Source organism: Bidens hawaiensis, unplaced genomic scaffold, assembly GCF_021521415.1.
Source record: "Bidens hawaiensis isolate Kalapana, Puna unplaced genomic scaffold, B.hawaiensis_p1.1 tig00024988_1, whole genome shotgun sequence".
Classification (NCBI taxonomy): domain Eukaryota; kingdom Viridiplantae; phylum Streptophyta; class Magnoliopsida; order Asterales; family Asteraceae; genus Bidens; species Bidens hawaiensis.
Genome location: NW_027493965.1, coordinates 217401 through 242331, shown reverse-complemented (window position 1 = coordinate 242331; position 24931 = coordinate 217401). Strand labels below are relative to the sequence as shown.

The following is a 24931-nucleotide window of genomic DNA, read 5'->3' as shown; positions in this document are numbered from 1 at the left end:
AGCAAAAGAAAAACATAGAAACAAACTAATTAGAACACTAGTGAACTAAGCACCAAAGGGGATGTCCAAAGTCCAAACGCTCGAAACTCATTTGAATTCAAATGTTTGTTAGATTTTAGCTCGATTTGGTTTGTAAATGAGCTAGTTAGACTTTTAGAGGAGTCCTAAATACTATTGGACCAAATGCCCTTTTGAAATTGAAGAGTTATAATTCGCATTTGGGTATTTGATATAATAGTTTTGATTGAAAGAGATATTGGATTTTAATAATCCAAACTTTATCGTATTGGCCGGCGTTAAGGCAAGATTTAAAATTTACCACAATACTCCAAGTTCGACCTATTGGCTGCCAACAAGGAATTTTTTTTATGACATGGATATGTTGTGGCTTAAAATAGTGGTTTTTTTAAATTAAATTATTCTAAACAAAATAAATTAACAGAACCATTTTTTTTAATAAAAATAAACTAACCGAGCTACTTTTTTAATTAAAAAAAATGAATCGGACTACTTTTTTAACAAAAATAAACAAACCGGAATACTTTTTACACAAAAAACAATGAATAAAATCACTTTTTAACAAAATTCAAAGAACTGAATCACCACCACCGTTCTGATATGAACCACTTCCGACCTGAAACGCATTCTAACCCAAACTCTCTTGACCTGGTTCTATAAGCTCAACCATCTAAATATCTGCTTGTTTGTAAGGGTTTGCGCCTACAACATGAATAACGAAAGGCAGGTGCTCTTTTTTAAAACAAAATGAAGTTAGGTGTTCAAGTTGAGTTAATTCTGTAATTGGAGGATTATATTACCATTTTAAGATTTAAGATTTTAACACCATGGGCATGACCGACCACATGAATATACATTCCCATAGTTTCATCTGTGTGCTCCGTCGCTACAAGTGATTGTATTTCTTTGTCAATCTTTTTGTTTCATGGTTATATCTATGAGACCATGTGTTTGTGCATGATTATCCAGATTTACATGTGATTGTTAAAATTCGAAGGTACTGGATTGCGAGTTTTCTTTTTTAGATTGTTTATAAAATGAGGTTTAGAAATACATTTTCTCCTTGTACAATTCTTTCATTGTATACCACAATTCTTTCCTTACTTTTCTTGTTCTGTTTTATAAAATTTTCACATGACTCTATCCTCCATCTTTTTGTCATCATACTAATTCATTATGGTCTAGCAAGTCATTTTCTTCCATGTACAACTATTTCATTAAAACCACAAGTTTTCAAATAGCGAATTTGGGAACTTCTAATATGCTTTTATGTAACACACAACAAGAAAATGAGATGACTAACCTTGGGTTTTCGTCTTACTTTTAATAGGTCCAATTTAACATTTCAACTAACCATTTTGAACTAGCTAAATCGGAGTAACCATCTAGTTATATTATAAGATCACATCTCATAATTAATTAGTCTTGATTAGTTATGATTAATGCACAAAGAGTTAACCTAAAATACACTTGCAATGTTGTTGTTTATACAAATACTAGTTTGAGGCCCGTGTATTATACGGGTAATTGTTGAAAATTTTAAACTTTGACCATTAAGTGAAATGCAGTCAATAAATTAATCATATATTGTTAATACAATTACAATTAAATTAAAATTACAGGAATTACATAACTAAGATTACAAAAATATGTTACAAATAGGTAAAAACTTTCATTTACACTACATTTGTGATTGTATTAGCAGGTATACATTGTTTATCAAAAATCAAAACTTTTAGTCCATGTTTGCTTGTAATTCTTAATAAAATAACATTTATGGCTGCTTATAACTCTTGATATAGCTATATATAGTTGTCCGTGTGACAAAAAAGGTTCTCCAATTACATACCAACTCTAGATAAATGATAATGTATATCCATGATACTAATAAAAAAAATATTCATACACATAAAATGTCATAGCTTTTAATCAATTAATCTGATGTCATTTGAGAACATCTCCTCAGTTTATCCAAAAAAAAAACATAATTATCCCAAAATCCATATAACTGAACATTGATGATATAATTATTCTTAGAATCTTTACAATTTGAAATTGATTGATCATGATAAATTTGTTGTTATTAATATTCTGTGTATGACAAATTTTTAATTGACTTTATATTTTACAATTAAAAATTGTATAATCAAGCAACATAAAAACCGAAAATTTAAATATAACAAAATAATTTGTTTATTTCATATTAATGTAATTGCCAGAAAAATGAAAATTACATAATAACATTAAAACCATTTTCAAATAATAGTGATTATTCCGAGTTAAAAGAATATTAGAAGATTTAAAGTTGCATAAAATGAATGTAGTGATTCTTATTTATAATGGTTGAAAGTAGGGCTGCCACTTTTACCCGTAACATGAAACTCAACCTAAGAAAACCCATAAATGAACCCAAACTAACCTGACCCGAGAAACTCGAACCCAAGAAAATACTAACCCGAACCTGAACCGAAGTAATTTCGGGTTGGTTCTTGGGTCTGGATTCTAGGTTTCGGGTCAACCCGAAAACTTTTAATTTTAAAATCATATGTATTTTTAGGTATTAAAGGCTAAGCCTTAGCCGCTGACGTTATCAATATTTAGTCCAAGTCAATTGTTCTCATTTCACATGTTATGAATCGAATGTTTATTGTTTATTATTTTGAATATAAAACACAATTAACACTTCAAAATAGTATCTTGTCAATCCATATGGAGAATACTTATTATATGTAGTAATGGATTTAGTTGGAATAAACCTATAATTTTCATGTCATATGTTGAAATGACTTAAAAGATGAGGACCATATATGAAAATTGGTTGAAAAAAAAGTGAGGAGGGCTGTGGTATTGACAATTGGCAAAAATGGTAGATTTTTATTAAAATAGATAGATTATTATGGTTACTTTTTATTATTTGTATGCATTACTTCACTAGATAATATCATGTACAGTTTTTTCAATGTTTCACGTACGAATAGTAACATTGTCATATTGCATTTTAGGCATATGAATCCAACAATTATACCCTTTGGTCTTTCTAAATGCTCCTAATTAATATACAATAAAAAAAAGCTTTAGACGTTTGGAAATAATATCAACTTTAATTTATTGTAAATTGTGTGTTGTTGTCATCATTTGTTGATTTAATCATCATAAAAACAAATTACTCTTTGTATTATGATACTTTAGGAAGGATGAGTTGGTAAAAGCAAAATCCGCTTGATATTGACTAGCGTCGCCGCCTCTTCTTTCCAATCAAAACAATGAAGTCTAAATCAACCACCGTAAAATATTGTAGGTTCACCAATCGCATACGATTTCCCGAAGTTGTTGTTCAGCAAACAATTAAGATTATTTGTTCTTGTCCCATGAGTTGTTGTTTGAGATGTCAATCAGAATTTACAAGCTCATATTCTCGTGTTAGATGTTGGTGTTCCTATTATGGTTTCTTACCTTCTAGTTTCTGATCCTTTTCCTGATTTCTGACTCGGTTTTTTGCTCCTAATCGGGTTTCATGAATTTGTCCGGATTTCCTACTCTAGTTTCTTGCTTGTGTTCCCAATTAAGATTGCGGTCCTTTTCCAGCCAACTATTGTCCTATACCGGTTCAAGTTCCGATCCAAGATTCACATTCTTGTTCAAATTTCGGCAACATTGAAGGTGTGACATGATGAATGGATGGATTGTGGTCTTATGTCTACTTTTATTAGCAATAATTTGGATACGGTTAACATTTATGCTCCAACTTAAAGAGGGTCGTTAAATATATAGATACTAGATTATTAGTATTTCTCAAGTTAAGGTTTGTTTGTTTTTAGCCCACAGACTTGAGTTAGGATCTGTTATTTCATTCCAGTTTCTGAGTTGTTTATTGAGGTTTCTTCTCTTTTGTAGACACACAAGATTAAGTTAAAATGTAATTTCATTACTTTTAACACTTTTTTTACACTTAGAACAACATATTAAATATTTGATTTCAAAAAGATTAATCTTCTAATAAAACTTATTTTCTTTCTATTTGATTTTAAAACTTTCACATGAATCTATCTTCCATCTTTTTATCATCATACTTATCCTTTATGGCTTTATGGTCTGAAAAGTCATTTTCTTCCTTGTACGACTCTTTCATTAAATACCACAAATCTTCAAAGATGTGAATTTGGGAACTTCGTAACATGCTTTCATGTCACACATAACTTGAAAATGACATAACTAACCTTTTTTCACGGGTTTAATATCATTCTTTACAACTTAACATTAATTTAGTAATTAGGATAAACAATACACATGATTCTTCTTTCATCTTATTTTTCTTTGATGCTTATCCTTCATTATCTTTAGTCACTTTCTATCCAAGATTCAACCAATTAAACCAAGAAATGACAAGTTTGTAGCTTGAATTAAAAGTCAACGAAACCCCCCACAAAACTTCCTTCATGCTGTGTTATCTAAGGCAACAAAACAAACATGTACTAACTATCAACTATCAACATTAACATTAAAAACCTTAATCAAACACCAACTTACAACCCATAAGCTTTCTCACATAATCAGATATTTCTCGTACCCAAGACCCACTAACCAAAACCTAGGCTTATTCCTTAATCACTGTAATATTTATAAAAAAAAAGATAATAGTCATCTCAAGCAAGAGAAAATTCATAACTCTATGCATTGCACGATAACCATGGATTTAAAACCATAGAATTTAGGCGTTGAACTTTTGTTCTGTATCGGTTGTGGATGCCTGTCCATAAAAAAACATACATCATAAGATTGTTACGTTCACACAAACTAAAGAAATTAAGGTTTTGTGCTAACCCCGATAGAGGTAATAAAATGGCAAACTGCACATTTAACAGAATGAGCTCCATACGGGTACATCAAAAGCATTCTACAGCTTCCACAATTCACGTGTGCTACTTGATTTGCAGCCCAAAAGATTCAAAATTCTTTTGTTTAACATATAGAGTAGGCTAAACATGCCCTAGTAGATAAAGTAGATACTTGATTTTACTAATTTATTAGTAAAATAAAGAATATTTAGTAACGATACTAGGGGAGGGGTATGTTTAGCACGACTTTAACAAATCTAATTGAGTGAGTATGAGAATTATTAAGAGTTCGAATGTTAGATTACCTTCTAAGGCTAAGTTAATGGTGATTGTAACTTGTCGCGCCACGAATGTACATGAGCAATGTGTGACAGCCTCCACAAATCAGTTGTGCATTTTCCGTGCCTAAATTACAAACCCATTTTATGAAAAACTATATATTTTCTAAAAACTAAAAACTTACAAAAAAAAATGATCAAATTGTGATTTACCAGGTGGAGGAACAGGTGTGACAGCATGGCAAACGGCACAGCATACTGACGTGGCTCCAACAGGATATAGTAAAAGATTCCGACATCCAGAACACACAAGTTGGCTTTGAGATCCTATTTTTATAATAGTTTAATGAAGTTTTTTAGTCACACAAAATAATAGACCTAAAAGTAAATAATAATAATAATAATAATAATAATAATAATAATAAAAACAGAGTACTCTGTTTTTCATCCTGCCTTCTTGGATTGATTTGTGAAGTAAATTAGCATCAAATGAACCAATCATCATGCTATATTAAACATTAATCAAGAAAATTATTTGGGTTTTTGTCACAAATAAATAATCTTTAATTTTTATTAGTGAAGAAACGTGGATCTACTCACTGGTAGCAGATCTACTTTCCTCGGGTTTTGATTGTACTATTTCACCGATGGTTCTTCTGGATCTGTGTTCTTCCACCTACAAAATGAACAACGCCGTTAACTTACCCCTCAGAAAGGGACAGAGGGGTCCTCTTTGGGGTAACCCTCCGGCGTGAGAATAAGTATGTGTAGGAGAAGATAATAATGTGAGAGTAAGGGAATCTCAAGAGTATTGCTTAATAGCTGAATACTGTATGATTGTGTGACTGTGTGTTTGTATGTAACTGAATGTGAGTGAATGTAATTCAATATGATTGAATTATCACTGCCTGTAACTGTCAATGATTGAGTATGAATGTGTCCATCAAAGTGGAGTTGATGCTGTATTTATAGTGCTAGGGTTTCCACTGGTTGGGCTCAACCTCGTTGGCCTCCTCCAATCGCACTGCGCCACGTGTCCTCTGGGACACCTGGCGCTTTCTCGTTGGTTGTAATCACGTGGTAGCACATGTGTCATGCTGAGTTGTCGACCTTTCATTTGGCAGCTGTCAACATCAGCATATTCTTACTCCTTAAAAAGATGCCTTCTGGAAGGTTGTCTGACGTGCACAATCAAGGCTGCCCTAATCCTGATTTGGATAAGGACGAGGTCGATTATGTGCATGTGTGATATGCGCCAATCCTGAGGATGCGCGAGGTCTTCTCTTTATTCTCACGCGCAGATATTTCATGCGCAGATGTGATATGCACGAGCATGTGATATGCGCCGCGCGCTGGTGCGCCGCGCGCATATGTGATGCGCGAGCATATGTGTGCCTGGGCAGATGTGATATGCACGAGCATGTGATATGCGCCGCGCGCATATGTGATGGTCGAGCATATGTGTGCCTGGGCATATGATGCCTGAGCATGTTTTGTATGCGCCATGCGCCTAGGTTTTGGCTTTGTGCCTTCATAATGTGTTTATCTTGTGGGTTGACCCGCCTTGCTCGGTGTTGAGGCGGGTACATACCTCTTCAAGCCCCCCCAGTCTAATGTGTGTCTTATCTCGCGCTAGCGCGGTAAGATAGATATTAGACTTACTGATGGGGTTTTGTCGTTTTCTTGGTTGTTTCCATCGTTGCGCCTTGTTCTATCCATTTTGGTTGAAACGAAGGGTCCAAACACGTGGTTGGTTGGTGGTGTCATGCGCCGTAAATGTGTCAGACATTTCGTGTGCTCGAGGTGCTACAGTTGCCTTTCATGTCCTCTCGCACAGCTGTCTGGAACACGTGTCGCGCTCTCATTGGTTTGCACCTGCGAGTGGGGGCGCGTCTCTGCTCCGTGGCAGGTCCGTTACGTTTTTATGTCCCCTCAACAGTGTTAGGGACACGTGCCGTGCCCTCGTTGGCTTACACCTGCGAGTGGGGGCGCGTGAAATCCGAACAGTTACCACTTTTCTCTCTCCTGGGCCTATAAAAGCAGGCCCTTAGGAAAAATTTTTTATCTTCATCTTCATTGTTGCTAATTTTCGAATTTCTGCCTTTCATATTCCGAGTTGAGTGTATTCATCGTTTCGAATCTTCGATTATCTGCTGCTGCAGTTGTATGTCTGATAGTTCAGACTCCTCTAACCCCTCAATCACCTCTATTGCCTCTCGAAGACGCCGTGTGAAATCTGTGGTAATGTCGACATTAAAGCAAAAGGGCAAGGGGAAGAGGGTTGTTGAGACCACATCGGAGGAAGTAGGGAGGACCAAGGCCACGAAAAGGTGGAATGAAATCCCCTGCAAGTTGAGGCAGGCCGATCTCGACAGCCTCATCTCGTCACAGGGTTTCCCCCTGTGTTTGGCTGCATGTTGCCTGTGGCCGGGCAGACGGCGGCGGACCCGCCTCCCGGCTATATTTCACTATACACCCATTTTTTCACCCACTGCAACCTTCGTCTTCCGATGACAAGGTTTGTAGGCGCGGTGTTACGTTTTTTCGGGATTCATATATCCCAAGTCCATCCGTTTGGACTTGTGCGCATGACTCATTTCGAGTTCATGTGCAAATCACAGCGCGAGGAGCCCACCCCTCGGCGCTTTCAATTTTTTTACAAGCCCAAGATCCAAGATTCTTGGATCTCCTTTATTCCTCGCAGTCAGAAGGTTAAGTGCAGCACCGTGTCATTCAAGAGCCTTCATGACTGGTCTGAGAGGTTCTTCTACATTAGGGCTGGTGTAATCCCCATCCGCATGTCGATGCGCGCGATCGATTCCGCGCCCGCGGATGCGGATGTTATTAAGAACCCAACCGGCGCTTGGGTTAAGAAACTGACCACCGAACCATCCCCCGCCAAGAAAATTCGCGAGGAGGCGCTGGTGGGGGTCGGCATGAGTAAGCTGTGGACCGACAGCGCGCTTGAGCCCGTTATCCAAGTCGATGGGTTGTGTAAGTTTATTTGATTGCTTTATTTCTTTTTCTGCGCGAACATAATTCTTTTTGCTGATATCACTTGACTTGTTTTTGCGCAGTCACCAAGGATTATATCCACGCCGCTTATGATGATCAAGTGGAGGGTGGCTCCGTCGCGCTTGGCGCTGGGGAGGTGGGCTTCCCAGATCGCTTCGATGACATGTTCATCCCTGTCGATCTGGCATTTGACTTTGATAGCGACGCGCCTGGTAAGCCTTCGCACTTATGCTTATTCCTTTAGAATACCAAATTTTGCTAACACTTGTGTTGCATGTATTGTAGATGCGCTGGAGAACTACGAGCTGGAGCTCGCGGAAGATGAGGAGGAGGAAGAGGAGGCGCCCCTACTAAAGCGCAAAGCTAAGGGGAAATCCGGCGCAGGGGGCAGTAAGAGACAGAAGAAAGACGACACCCCTGTCGCTCATCCCCATGCTCAAACGAAGGGACCTGAGGAAACCCTGGTGTTTACCACCAAGGTTTCTTTAGCTTCCCTGCCTGTGAAAGTGGGCAGACCTCCTGTCCACTTGAGGTATGGTGGCGTGACCTCCTCCCTTCGCGCGGCAGAAGAGAGAAGCAGTGCCGCGCCTGCGAAAGGTATACTTTGCTTACCCATAATTCTGATTGAACTTTTATTACATCTTTTCGCATTTGAATGTTTGCAGGACCGGCGACGGTAGCAGATCAGCCTCAGGCGCAACAAGGTGCTGATGCTGCGCCGGGGGCTGCTTCTAAGTCCCCTGTTCTACCCTCAGAAAAGGGTAGAATGAACTTTATGGCGATGTTCAACGCGCGAACAGAATTGCGCGAAGGTATGTTTTGCGCCATTGTCTTCTGAATTTTTTGTTTTGATCAAATCATAAACCCTTTTTTGTTGTTGATTTGTTCATAGGAGTTGTAGCTGGCGTACAAGGTGCTGGTGACACTCCTGGCGCCGTTGCCGGCGCCGCTGGTTCTGGTCCTGCTCCTGCTAGTGCTGAGTCTCCCCTTATTGGGATTACAAAGGAGCAGGAAGCCGTATTGCGCGCCGAACTGGCGGCGTCGAGACCTCCCTCGCCTCCTCCTACGCGCAGCCCTCTCCGCGAGGCTAGTTTGGAGCCCTCCAGGTCGCAGGAGAAGAGGCCTATTGAAGAAGATGAGGAGGATGAGGGGGCTCAAGCTGAAGACTCCTTGGGAGACCGCGCCAGCCCTGCGATGCCACAAGACTTCGCAGCGCAGACTTCTGGTGGGGCTGGCGCTGACTTTTCTGCTTCATCCCCGCAGGTATGTTTTAATTTGTTGCTCCGCTGCGCGTACCTCCATATAAGTATGTTTTATGACTTAGAACATTTCTTGTGTTTTGTAGGAAGGTGACCACGTTTACCGCCCGAGATGGAATATTAATGAAGACAGTTCCTTCCAATCCATGGGCGTATGCGAGGACTTCTGGGCTCATGCCGTGCCTCCTACTGAAAGGAGGTATCAGGAGGAGCGCACCCGCGCTGACTTGCTCAACGATCACATTTTCGCTGGGTCAGCCTTCTTTGCTGCCTCCCAAGAGCTTCATCGTGATTATATTAAAGTACGCGATGCTCTTGTGGCAGCCCAGCAAGAGGCTAAGGTGGCTGCCTGGAACCTTTCTGATGCTCGCGCACGAGCTGAGAAACTCCAGGCGGAGCTCAGCGAAAACCGAGCAAGTGCCAACACCGCCTTTATTAAGCGCGGGCATGAGCTCCAAGCTGCGCGGGAGAAGCAGCAGGTGGCGGAGGCCGAAGTTGCCAAGTACGCGCGGAGAGTGCGTGTCTTGGAACAGCAGGCGGAGGCGCGTGACCAAGCTATCGTCCAGAGTATCACTGAGAAATCATCACTGGAGAGCGAGGTTGCGCGCCTGAAAAAGGAGTTGGCGGCCGCGCAGGCCGATAGGGATGAGGCCTTGGCGACGGCAGCGTCTAGCCAGGAAGCACTTGATGCTGCGCAGGCGGAGAAAGAAAAAATTTTGGCGGCAGCAGCGTCTGATAAAGAGGAGCTAAAAAAGACCAAGGAAACTGTTGAGTTATTAAACTCCCAGGTTCCTGCCCTCGAGACGTCTGTTGCTGGCCTCGCGCAGGATCGCCAATGGCTGGTGTCACAGGGCATGACTCGTTGCGCTTTGGCGATGAAATATTCTGCCGAGTTTCAGGCCCTTGTGATGGAGTGCAATGCTGCCGCGCGCCTTGTGGGTCGAGCTGAAGGGTTTACGGATGGGTATGAATATGGGATGTTGAAGAAGAACCCATCCGAGTACCTTTACAAGAGCGACGCGGCCTGCGCGGACATGGCCGCGGTGGGGGAAAAGTATATGAATACTCCCATCCCCATCCTTGTGCAGGTACCTTGACCTTAATGAATTTTTCTTGATTAATTTTCCAAATTTTTTGTACTCAATCCTTTTCTAATGATTTGCAGATAGCTGCGCTTGCTGACCAGCCCGACCTCGGCGCGCTAAAGAAGTTGCTCGATGAATGCGAGGGGGCTGGTGGCGATGATGGTGGCGCGGGGGATGTTGCCCCTGCCAGCGGCTCTGGCGCGGCGAAAGAATCTGCTCCTGAGACCGTCGTGATAGAAGACTCCATTGAGGAGGAAGAACTTGACTATGGTCAGTTCGGAGATGAGGAGCGGGCCGCGCCAGATGCTGCGGGAGATGATGAGGGTGATGAAGTGGCTGACGTCGACGTGGAGACTTGAGAAGCCCTTCATCTTTCTAATTTTTTTTTTTTGTTTTTTGTTATACTTGTAATTTGTAACTCATCACACTTGTAAATTTCAATGCTATGGAATGAAATTTGTTTTCCCTTTTTCACATCTTGCGCATTTCCATTCATCTCTTCATGTTTGCTTGTATAGATATAAGATATGCTTGCACGTTAAAATAAGAACAAGGTTGTAAGGAAATTATTTACTTAACCATAGTCCTATTTTGTAAGTGGTTTCGCAGTATCTTGTTTATGCTGACATGCGCGATGACTTTTCACTACTCCTTTTTTGCGCGTCGTTGTCGCGCGTTTTTTATATGAGTTTTAGCCATTACATGTCAGCATGTGTTACTCAGATATCCACTTTTATTCCGCGCGCGACCTCGACCTGAGACCTTAACAACTATGATTTGGCATGTACTTTGCCTTAGTTGTGTTTAGGGATTTTTATGATCAGGCTGCGCGGGATGTAAGATGGATGTTTGTGAGTGTTTTGAGCTAAGGCTCTTTGTTTTTGGGCTAAGGCCCTGACGTTTTTAGAGTTAAGACTCGTTAACGTGTTTGAGCTAAGGCTCGTAGGTTTGGGCTAAGGCCCTGACGTTTTAGAGTTAAGACTCGTTAACGCGTTTGAGCTAAGGCTCGCGCATGTATGTTTTACTTCGTTTTATTTTGTTTTTGAAGTCAATATAGTGTTGTCATATTGCTCCAAATTAATAAAGGAAGTGTGAAACATGTATGCAAAGGTAATAGAACAAATATTGAAAGATAGCGCGAATCATCATTTATGATGGCTTAAAAGCCTTGATTACATATTTGAATTTTTACATGAAGCATTTTCTAAGCTGTGCTGCGTTCCACGCGCGCGGTATCTTTTTTCCATTCAAATCTTTTAAAGTGTACGCGCCTTTCCCCAATTCTTCTGAGATTTGATAAGGTCCTTCCCAATTGGGGGACATTTTTCCTGGGGGTATTGCGCGGCTAGCTTCATTGTTTCGAAGGACAAAATCATTTTTCTTGAAGTGGCACTCTTTAACGCGCTGATTATAATATTTTTCCAGCTTTTTCTTGTATTTGGCTTCATTGATGATAGCCGCTTCTCTGCGCCCTTCAAGCACGTTAAGGTCCAATCTTCTTTCGCGCTCGTTATCAGTCTTGCTCATCATGAGTACCCTATGGGATGGGCATCCAATTTCTGCTGGGATCATAGCCTCTGTCCCATAGGTTAGGCTGAACGGGGATTCGCCATTGCTAGTTTTGCTTAATGTCCTGTGCGCCCACAGGACATTAGGTAACTCTTCGACCCAAGAATGGGATTCTCCCTCCAACCTTTTCTTCAGCCCATTTAACAAACTTTGATTCGCGCGCTCCACTTGGCCATTCCTCTGAGGGTGGTAGACCGAAGTGAAGATTTGGTTGATGTGCAATTCTTTGAGCCAGCTGGATATCTTCCTGTCAGTGAATTGTTTGCCATTGTCGCTCACAATTTCCATAGGAAGGCCAAAACGGCAAATGATGTGGCTCCAGATAAATTGCTTCATCGCCTCTGCTGTGATTTTTGCTAGTGGCTTGGCCTCAACCCATTTTGTGAAATAGTCTATTGCCACTACCAAAAATTTCACTCGCCCTTGCGCTTGCGGCAGGGGCCCCACAATATCAATGGCCCATTTGTGGAAAGGCCATGCGGAGGTCACTGGAATCAAGTTGTTCTTTGGCCGCATGGTGTTTGGCGCGTAGCTCTGACATGCCTTGCATTTTTGGATTTCTTTTAGCGCATCCAAGTACATGCCTGGCCAATAGTAGCCTGAGCTCATTGCCTTGGCAACCACCATGCGCGGGCCAGCGTGTATTCCGCAGATTCCTTCGTGAATCTCCCTAATCACATAGCTTGCTTCTTCAGCATCCAGGCATTTCATGAGTGGTCCAAGATAAGAGCGTCGATATAATGTACCATCAAGTAGTTCATAGTTCTGCACCTTGTGTCTTATCTTTCTCGCCTGTGCGCGATCGTCCGGTAACTTCCCCTCCTTCAGGAATTCCATTATTGGAGTTATCCAGGATGAAGGGGTTGTATGAATTACAAGGACAGATTGCGTTTGCACTGACGGGTTGCTCATCACTTCCACCCTGACATCTTTGCCAAAGTGATCAAAATTAGTTGATGCCATCTTACTCAACGCGTCTGCGGCCTTGTTTTCGCTGCGCGAGATGTGTATGATTTTGAAGAAGTCAAACTGCTCAACGAGCTTTTTTGCCTGCTCTAGATATAGAGGCATGGTGTTCTCCTTGGCATCGTAAAGGCCATTGACTTGTGCAGCTACCAAGTAAGAATCAACATGGGCCTCTAGCCTTTTAACTCCAAACTTGCGCGCAATGCGCAGACCAGCCAGCAGGGCTTCATACTCAGCCTCATTGTTGGTACTCTTGAAGTCCAACCTAATAGCATAAGTATATTCATGATTATCAGGGTCCACCAGTTTGAGGCCTGCGCCTGACCCTTCGTTGTTGGAGGCTCCATCAGTGAATAGCCTCCAAACATCTTCTTCATCATTTGCTCGCGGAGGGTCTACCTCGCGCTGAGCTTCTTCAATCTTTCCCTCTGGGATTTCCGTGATGAAATCCGCTAAAACTTGACCCTTTATTGCTGGACGGGGCTTATAGGTGATCGTGTGTTCACCTAATTCCAACGCCCACTTTGTCAGCCTTCCGGAGAGCGCGGGGCGTCGCAAGACTTGCTGGATGTTGTAACCTGTCAGAACTTCAATCGGATGACCATTGAAGTATCTGTGAAGCTTGCGCGACGCGTGTGTTAGTGACAAAACTAACTTTTCCATGATGGAATAGCGCGTCTCAGGGTCTGTCAGCACCCGACTCACATAGTATATTGGCTTTTGGATCCCCTTGCGATCCACCAATAATACTGCGCCGATGGCGCGGTCTCCAGCTGACAAGTACAATGTAAGGGTTTCGCCAGGAAGTGGAGCTGTGAGCGCGGGCAGCTTTATGAGACATTCTTTTATCTCACTGAAAGCTTGCTCAGCCTCAGGCGTCCACTTGAATTGGCTCTTCTTCAAGCAGTTCCTCAAAGTGTTAACGAATGGAGTAGATTTGCTGGCGTGGTTCGCTAGGAACCTGTTGATTGACACCAATCTACCATTCAGCTTCTGAACCTCTTTCATGGTGGATGGTGAAGGCATGTCAAGGATGGCTTCCACCTTTTCAGGGTTCACCTTGAAACCATCCTTAGTGACCATTACACCAAGAAATTTCCCCTCTTCCGCGCCGAAAGTACATTTGCTCGGGTTGAGCTTCATGTTGACTTCCGTTAGGCGCTGAAGAGTTTCCTCGATGTCTTTGAGCATTTGTCTCTCCTCCCTGCTCTTGATAACCAAATCATCAACGTAGACTTCTAGATTTCTTCCGATTTGTTCACTGAAAACCGAATCCATAAGTCTCTGATAAGTGGCGCCCGCATTCTTTAAACCAAAGGGCATTTTTGTGTAACAAAAAACACCCTTGTCGGTTCTGAAGGCCGTCTTGTCTTCGTCTTGTGGTGCCATTTGAATCTGGTGATAGCCTTTGTAGGCATCCAGGAAACATTTGAGCTTGAATGGTGCCACGGAGTCCACCTTTGCGTCGATGTTTGGGAGGGGGTAACAGTCTTTCGGACATGCTTTGTTGAGGTCCTTGAAATCAATACACATCCTCCATGACCCGTTGCTTTTCTTTACCATCACAGGATTGGCTACCCACGTCTGGTATCGAATCGGGCGGATGATGTTTGCGCGCAACAGGTCCTCAACTTGCTCATTCATGGCCTTCGCCTTTTCATCCCCCATGATTCTCTTTTTCTGAGCAATTGGCTCCACCGACTTGAACGTGTTAAGAGAATGTTGCGCCAAGTCTCGCGGGACCCCAGTCATATCGGAGTGTTGCCACGCGAAGACCGACGTGTATTTTGTGAGCAACCTTTTCATTCTCAATCTCGTTTCGTCTGAAATGGTAGCGCCAATTGTGACCGTTTGCTCTGGGAATTTTGGGTTTAAAATCCACTTCTCTGGCGCATTGTCCGCCATTGGAAGTTTCATTCTCCCTTCCCGCGGCGTACTTGTCACTGCGCACAAATGATCGCGGTAAACAAATGTTACGCCTGTTGGTGTAGGGAACCCCAATGCGCCGTGCGCTGGCGACGGTACGGCATTAAATTGGGCAATCGTTCCCCTACCCAGGATCATATTGTGGCATGACGTGGTGGGCAAGACCAAGAAGTTGACAACTTCGGCTCGCTTGCGCTCATCATCCCCCATAGTTAATTCAAACTGAATTTGACCTAGGGGATGGATGATTTCATTTGAAACACCACAAATTGGTGCGTTCACCATCTCGAGCCGCGCTTGGTCTGCCGGGTCTAACTTTCTGAAACATTGCTCATACATAATGTCAGATTCGCTTCCAGTGTCCACCAGGACCTTTGACACTTCGTAATGAGCAATGTGTGTGGTGATGACGAGAGGGCTGCTGATTGAAGGGCCTCCCCTGATTCTTGGGAAGATAACTTGCTGCTCGCGCCAATCTCCGTGGATTTGCGCGCTTCTCTTTTTTGACGTCTGCCCTTGTCGTCCCCCCTCAGCCACACAGATTCTTTTGTATTTCTTGCTGGCAGAGGCTCCTTCCGGTTGCTCATCTTCTATTCTTTGGTTTTTTACCATGTGAGCCAGCCTGCCTGATTTTACATCCTTCTCGATCGCATCCTTTAAATGATGGCATGCGTCGGTGTTGTGGCCCGGGGACCTGTGAAATTCACAATATTTGCCACTGTTTTGCGGTCCCTTGTAGTGTAGTTGCTTGGGGGGCTTGAATTGGACATTCTCAGTACTTAACACCTGTGAAGGTGTTTTAGTGAGGGGAGTCCATATTCTTGGCAGAGGTCTGCTAGGATCTCTGCCGCCCTCCCTCTTGTCACCCTCCCCGCGATTACGAACATCTTTTTGGGGCTGGGGTGAGCTTGGTTGCGTTTGCTTTTCTGTGGAAGAAAAACTTGTTGGTTGCAACCTGGACCATACAGAGTTCTGTTTGGCCCTCTTCTCTTTGCTGCGCGGTGATTCAGCCTGATGCGCTCTTTCTCTTGCCCTATCTTGGGCAATCTGCTTTTCATTTCTCGCGAAGACTCGCGATGCTTCCATTAGTTTTGCCCAAGTGGTGGGCATACCATCTCTGCTTACGAGAGCTCGGCGGAGTTGATCACTGCGCGCGCCTTGTATAAAAGCCACGCGCAGGAGTTGCTCAGTTATACCCCCGATTGCCAGAGACTCCTGATTGAAACGAGTGATGTAGTCCTCAATCGTTTCATCATTCCTGCGCACGCAGTGCATGATGTCAACAGGATCGCGCGTGTGTCTGCGCTGCTGTACGAAGTGGGCTTGGAACTTTTCCAATAGTTCCTCGAACCCATCAATTTGCCCAGTCGGCAAGCTCTCGAACCAGACCCGCGCCGCGCCCGTAAGGCAGCGGGCAAACATGTGACACCATGTTGGCATCGTCCAGCTCTCTAGGTTTCCCGTGTTATAGAAACCTTGCAAAAAGTCATCTGGATCTGTTGTACCATCATATTTGCCCAGACCACTTGGCATCTTGGTCTTGTGCTGGATGGGGGCCTTAGCGATGCGCTCAGTAAATTTTGAGTGCTTCACTAAGATGGCCGGCCTGTACGGCGTGGTTACGTCCACTTGCCCCCTCACTGGCGGGCTGTACGGCATGTGCAGATCCAGATCTGCTCTGGCTCCAGGCGAAATGTTCACAGGCGCGCGGAGTTGTGAGCCTCCTGCATGAGTATCTCGCGTCTTCCTCATGCTATGCACTTCTTCATCACTGAACTCAGTGTGTGCAGTGTGAACAGAATGTCCTTCTTCCGGCGCGCGCGGCCTTTTTGTAGTCTGCTTATCAAACGCTTGCCTTTGTGTTTGGTCGGCTAGCTTTTTCTGTTTGACCATTTCATTGTACTTTTCCAGTAGACGCCGCTGCTCGTTTATGAGCCATTCATTCGGATCATTTGTTTCTTCTTCTGGACCCATTGGTCCTTTCAGTTTCGCGCCGGCAAGATTTTGTAACGTGAGATCGTCTGGAGGAGTTTCAGTCTGGCCGTGAGGGGTTGTGATGAAGGGACGGTTACTGGTGGTGCGCGTAGAATCACGCGGCACCCTCAGAATTTGCTGTCCCTCATTGACACCCTCACGTTCAATATCCTCCAGAGCTTGATCAGCGTTACGAATGCCAGAAACCATGGTGATTGATTTTTTTTTATGTAGATCTGATGAGATCTGATTGCCGTTTGTAACAGTGGATGGCGCCAATGAAGAAACGTGGATCTACTCACTGGTAGCAGATCTACTTTCCTCGGGTTTTGATTGTACTATTTCACCGATGGTTCTTCTGGATCTGTGTTCTTCCACCTACAAAATGAACAACGCCGTTAACTTACCCCTCAGAAAGGGACAGAGGGGTCCTCTTTGGGGTAACCCTCCGGCGTGAGAATAAGTATGTGTAGGAGAAGATAATAATGTGAGAGTAAGGGAATCTCAAGAGTATTTCTTAATAGCTGAATACTGTATGATTGTGTGACTGTGTGTTTGTATGTAACTGAATGTGAGTGAATGTAATTCAATATGATTGAATTATCACTGCCTGTAACTGTCAATGATTGAGTATGAATGTGTCCATCAAAGTGGAGTTGATGCTGTATTTATAGTGCTAGGGTTTCCACTGGTTGGGCTCAACCTCGTTGGCCTCCTCCAATCGCACTGCGCCACGTGTCCTCTGGGACACCTGGCGCTTTCTCGTTGGTTGTAATCACGTGGTAGCACATGTGTCATGCTGAGTTGTCGACCTTTCATTTGGCAGCTGTCAACATCAGCATATTCTTACTCCTTAAAAAGATGCCTTCTGGAAGGTTGTCTGACGTGCACAATCAAGGCTGCCCTAATCCTGATTTGGATAAGGACGAGGTCGATTATGTGCATGTGTGATATGCGCCAATCCTGAGGATGCGCGAGGTCTTCTCTTTATTCTCACGCGCAGATATTTCATGCGCAGATGTGATATGCACGAGCATGTGATATGCGCCGCGCGCATATGTGATGCGCGAGCATATGTGTGCCTGGGCAGATGTGATATGCGCCGCGCGCATATGTGATGCGCGAGCATATGTGTGCCTGGGCATATGATGCCTGAGCATGTTTTGTATGCGCCATGCGCCTAGGTTTTGGCTTTGTGCCTTCATAATGTGTTTATCTTGTGGGTTGACCCGCCTTGCTCGGTGTTGAGGCGGGTACATACATCTTCAATTAGTAAAATAAGTGATTTAAAGTGTGCAATGATACCATTTTCAGGGGGTGGATATGGAGCAAGAGGGACTGGCATTGTAAATATGATTGAAAATGTGTCTTGTCTTCACTCTTCAACTCCAATATTTCAAATAAAATATTTACATAATATGAAGCTTTAAATACCTGAGAAAAAAAAACACAACAGAGTATATTTTCATTAACAATTCATTAACGAAGTGCATAGATGATGATATTTTTGTTGGCATCATTCTATGTTATGAACACACATCTTTGCTAATTTAATTGCAAAAGCTATAATATATTTTATATTGTTTTCTTTTCATCACGGTTTTATAGCAGTAAGTCCGCACACTGAATTGTGTAACCGGTTTTGTGATTGCCCAACATTGTGAGGTCCCACAACAAAATATCGTCTGTATAATCGACCTTCATTGAATATTATTTTAATTATTATATAATCATAATGTATTTCATGTAAAAATACCTACACATTTAATACATAGTTGATAGTACAAGCTCCTCTCAGTTTATTCTCCATAGATGAATGGGATTAAATTTGTCAAATCTGAAATCGCGCCTCATGTGGTCGACTCGACATATTGATACAGTGACAAACACATGATTTTTTTACGGCATGTCAAATATGAAGAGGGTGGTTAAAATTGCTCAAGTTTGAGAAGCAACAGATAATGATAACACATGTAAACTCAATCAAAGTTTTATGTTTTAAACTCATTTTATGTTCCTAACTCAAATTAATGGATAAAATTTGATTCACTTGTTATAGATATCTCTCAACCAAAGTTACTTTTTAATTGAAATAACAATAACAACCGTACAACTATACCTAGTAAATCTCACAGATATCAGAAGAACAATATACCCCTTAAAATTACAAAACAGATAACCACATATACAACACTTAGTTTCATGAGTTTAGTATACTTAATAATACTTGTTTTATGTGTTACAACGGTCTGACTTCATGTAAAGTTTAATGAATAAGAGTAATTTTATAGGATACTTCAATTTATGCATCATGAAAATTTTGGAATTTTCAGTTAATTAATATTACTTTTATAAGGTTAATATCGTTTTTTAAAAGATTGAGTCATGCATAGTAATGTTATGACTTTAATATCAGCTAATGTAATTTTTAAAGATTGTATTCTTGCAATTAAAAAAAGTAGCGACGTAACTTGTTGTCCGTTTAATTTATGTTTCGATGTAAATCACTACTTTTTATTTTATATTGAACATTATTTAATATCGTTTGTAATATTAAAAAAGGGAGACAAATATTGTAAGGAATGTCCTGAGCCATCCAACATCTAAGATTTGCCCACGTCACCCGTCATCAGGAAAGATTCATGTTTATGACTACCAAAAATTTGAAAAAATAAATTATTATATATATATATATATATATATATATATATATATATAAAGAGAAGTTTGGTGTCGCTAACTAAGTGACAACACCAAACTTGTCCATACTATTTTGATTTTATTTTTTAGTATTGGTAGCATAACGAATGAAACAAGAACCGATCTACAAGCAATTTTTGTTTAGGTAACGAAAACAGACTGAATTCGTGTAAACTCAACGCATCAATGTCCGGGCCGACAATGCTAGGGTTTTGATGCCATTTGTTTTTTTGTTTTAGTTCCGGTACCATAACGAACGTAATGAAAACCGACCGAATGCCAATTTTCATTTTATTTTTTATTTTAGTTCTGGTACCATAATGAACGAGAAAGAAACCGACCATATTCGTGTAAAATCACTGCCTTTTGTTTTAGTTCCAGTACCACCGTAACGGAAACCGACCAACCGCCATTTTTTTTAGTTCTGGTATCGTAAAAAACCGACTAAATTCATGCCGACTTATCATCTTATCGCTCGAGACCGACAACGCTTGAATTTTATCACCATCCAAATTTTACCGATCTATCCGATGTAACACGCCAGGTAAATTACTAGTTATATATAAAAAGAAAGCTGGTGCAATCGGTCCCTACCTTAATTGGAAACTTGAGGTCATCATTCACTTCAAACCTAAGTCCATAACTTAATAATATATATTTTAAACTACCCACGTTTAAATATTCATAACAACGTACCCGTAAATCTTTTTCTATCTTATTCTTATTCTTTTTGGTATTACATAAATTATTTTTGAGACACGTTTCTCATACTTTGAGAAGTGATTTTATCGACGAAAGTGTTACGATCACCCATGGATCACCGACAATCACCAATTATTGGTCAATATTCAAAAATACAAAAGTTAACTTTTGTTAAACTTATTTGATCAATTGAATAAAACGAACCCAATATTCGTATTAGTCATTCAGATCATTTAAGCTGGTATCGAAACCGATATTGCATAAACTTATTCGTATTACTCACTCAGGGTCCTTCAAGTTAGTATTGGACTAAGTTTTACACTTTCTCTCATTCTCTCAATACCAACTTGCGTTATTCCTCCAAGATCTTTCACATCTTTTAACGTCCGCACCTCTTTGAGCTTGATTCGATTATACAACATTATCTGCAAGTTTCTTTTTCCTGGTTACAACTGTACTAGTTTAGAGATTATTGTCTAGAACTGCATTACCAAGTTTCGGATGGGAAATAATGTTTGCTTTCTCAACTTCATGACCAATTATACCACGGTATTTAAAGCAATTTTTCTATCTCCACGTGATGCATGCTCCATCTCGAACTCAACTCCTTCATTCCTTCGTTCGTTCGGATCACCCTAACTTTGCATGAACCTCATGAGAACTCAAGTATCAACTTTGTTGGTTTGTTGATCTTCATATTGTTATTTTCCATCATGACAACGCGTAACATGAGACGGAGCTACCTTCTATGCACTTCATCAAACACGGTATCTCTCTCGTCTTGTTTGGTTATGGACACACACACACACACACACACACATATATATATAGGGGAATGTTAACATACAAATAAAATTAGTGTGCTAAACGTGAGAATCAAGTAGAGTAATTATGTAATTGCTCTACTTGTATATATAATTACTCTACTTGATTATCACGTTTAGCACGCTAATTTCATTTGTATTTGATCCAAACCATATATATATGTGTGTGTGTGTGTGTGTAGGGTAAAGATTCTAAGAGAACCATTTGAAAATTGAGAACTTTGATAATCATTTTGAACCACTAAAAAACCTCTAAAAATATTTAAAAAAATTATAAAACAAAAATTAAAAAAAACAATATTCCTATATTTCATTCCGATTTCATAAAAAATAAATTAAAAAAAACTTCGTGTTATACACATGTGTATAATTTCATTTAATCTCTAGTTACGTAATGTACACATATTTACATTATCATTTACCTTTAATTGTACATATATGTACATATTATACATATATGTAGAATTTAGCTAAACCGATACTTTTTTTTCTTATTAAACCGGGATGATAAATAAAATTTTTGGTTTTTTATTTTTTTCATTTTTGCTTTTTTTAATGATTTTTTTTTTATTTTTGGGTTTTTTGTGGTCCAAAATGGTTCTCATGATATCTCAATTTTCAAATGGTTCTCACATGATCCTGATCTTATATATATATATATATATATATATAGAAAAAGGTTCAAATAAAAAAAAAGAGTTTCCTAAAATGGTAAGAACTAATAGATTTTTGATAAGTGACATTACAACATATGGTGAAAGAACAATTCTAAGAAACTATGTCGGTTTTTGGTAATTTTAAATGGTTGAGATTTAAAATTACCAAAAACCATCTTAGTTTCCTAGAATTACTCTTTCACCATTATAACCGACATAGTTTCCTAGAATTATCCTTTCACCATAGGTTTTAATGCCAAATGTCACAATTCTATTGGTTCTTACAATTCCTAAAAAACTATTTCTTTTTATTTGAACTCTTTTATATATATATATATATATATATATATATATATATATATATATATATATATATAAACGATACCTTTAAAAGATCTCTGGTTAAACATCACTAGAAAAGTTAAACTAAACTAAAAAAACAAACTCCAAAAATTAAACCGAGAATATATATTTTTTTTGAATGAGTGATACTAGATAAACATTTTGGTTTTTTTACATTTTTATTTTTGGATTTTCTTTTGTCTTTTAATTTTTTTATTACTTTTTTAAGGGGTTTTTTAATCCTTTTTAAGGACAATATTGAAAAGGGTAATCTTGTCATTAATGAAAGTTATTAACTTTGCAGAGATATAGATGAATTTATTATCTTTATATCAAAATATAACTTTGATACCAAGTTATATAAATTGGTTTGTGATTATTAGATCTCCTTCAAACCGTTCTTTGAAATCATCTGTAACACCCTTATAGTTTTTGAATTAGTTATTTGGGTCGTTCAAGTTAGTATTGCACCAAGTTTTACATCTTTTACTAGTCTTTGTCACTAATTAATAGACAAAAGTTGAAGTTATCGTTTTTTACATAAATGTAAAATTTGAGGGATGATATACGCTTAGTCAAAATAAAGAAGATGAGAGTACTTTTAGCAACAACTTCATTTCATAACAAAATTAGAAACATGTATGCGTATACAACTTTGCTAAACAAGTATGTAAACATGGATTAAATCGTATAATGCTTGAATTGTAAGAGCATTCCCGACAGGCCTTCTATTTTCAATATTAGTTACACTAGAAGTCTTATGTGCGAAAAGCTATATATAGATATTAATAACTATTTCTCACAATTCAACACTAAGTCTTAAATTTATAAAACCAGACAATCCTAACTAAGCTTCACACAAACGGGAAGTGTACCGGTCGTGTAGTAGCACAGTCTAATGGAAGTCCGGATGTCGAACACAAAGACACGTGAGAATGATTCAGATAATTAACCCTAATCTAAGTCCTGCCAAAATAATATATTTATTTATCTTAATTATTTAAACTAACTTAACTTAACTAACGGTGAAACTTAGCGGAACTAACGATAATAAGAAATCGAATCACCTAGGTAGGATGACTTAACGGTCGTAAGATGACATGGGTGCTAACACGTGGTTGAAACCAGATTTCTAAAGATGAGCTAACATAGGTGAGGTCAAGACACTGGTTCCCTACGGTCAGTTTTACCAGAAACCCCTAACAACGTCTGGATAGCTTTTAATTCGTGATTGTTTATCTACGTACCCTAATTACTCATCACTTGGTCCATGTCTAAACCACAGGTCTCACTAAGGCTCAAGCTATTACAAACCTAGGAAAAGTGGGGTAATTCAATACTAAGGATAAAATAACTCAACTTACAAACTAACCTAGTCAACAACTAAAAAACCGCACGTGGTCTCGCAACGACTAACCAAATCAACTAAACCAGCAAGATAAGTCGACACCTAAGGTCTTGGTCTAACTCAAAGGTGGTGAACCTACTGATTTGAATGACTTAAGAAACATAAAACCTAATGGTATGCCTACCACGATCAATCAACACACAAAGTATTAACCGAAACATGCAATTAACGCCTACACGAAACTAATTCATGCAATAATCAACCACAAGGGGCACATGAAACTTAAACACATCTATAGCAACAGGTATACATGGAATAACCTCAGATAATATGAACTTTACAATAGGAAAACATTCAACCACTTGTTAAGCACCCTAAACTAGTTAATTTAAATCGTTAAACATCAAACATAGGTGATTCTAACCATTCTAGCCAATCATAATAAATGAACAGTAGAAAATGTATATAAAAGTGATGAACATGTTCATATAAATCTGAATACAAAAGGTTTAAATGATTAAAAACCAAAAACGAACTTAAAATCATTAAAATAGTCAAAACTGACAACCGAAGGATAAAAGATAGAACCGTAAGATTGTCCTCCTTGGTTTCTTCTCTAGAACAGGTGTGGTGGCTGGAAAGATGATTATATTTCGTTCATAGGGTTTATTTTCCATAAATATATCTCTAAACTTGCTTAACAAGTTAAAACTAGGTCAAAACTTAAGCCCACAAGCCCACTAAAGGACAAAACAGTTTGGCTGCTTGATTTTGAGCAGCATCTTGGGCATGGGGGCGCCGCGTAGCGCGACCTTGTACCCCCACCTTGGTCGTGTGGCGCGGCCAAGGCCTTTTTATCCGTTTCTTTGTTTTCCAGCTCGTTAAAACTCTAATAAGCGTTCCGTCTTCGATACAATCTTCATTAAGCTTCGTTTCTTCTTCTTAGTTCTCGTTTTCCATGCACTTCAACTATGGTACCTACATCAATCAACAATATGTAACTTTACGCATGAAATAATGGATAATCGTTAAAAGTTAAACGTTAAACAAGCACAACAATGGGGTTAAAAGCTATGTTTTTACAGCACATCAAATATCTCCACACTTAAACCTTTTTCGTCACTGAAAAAGTGATTTGTACAGGATCATAACCGATAGATAATAGCAACTCAACTCTTGACATTTTCAATATTTATAATTCAAAAACATTATCAAAACATTAACCGCGATTGCCAGTTTATTGGTCCACTTTAAACCGATGCCCTTTCCATACGCAACGAGACAATAGCATGTGACTGTTTTTAAGTTTATATGTACTAGTGGAAGGCAAAATTAATAGTAATAATTTTTTTTCTTTTGCTTGGTTTTTCCGACCTGGAATCACCCCAAGTTTACTTAAACCTCATATCTATCTGAACAAAACAGAATATAACA

General features: G+C 39.9%; 1 long non-coding RNA gene across 1 annotated transcript; it reads right to left on the bottom strand.

The window, feature by feature from the left end:
• Positions 1–5187: 5187 nt before the first annotated feature.
• On the bottom strand, positions 5188–18386 carry LOC143570449 (uncharacterized). The gene is made up of 3 exons (XR_013141934.1): positions 18231–18386; positions 5345–5458; positions 5188–5258 (listed from the first exon to the last, which is right to left on the bottom strand). It is a non-coding gene; the product is annotated as an uncharacterized LOC143570449 (long non-coding RNA).
• Between the last annotated feature and the right edge of the window lie 6545 nt (positions 18387–24931).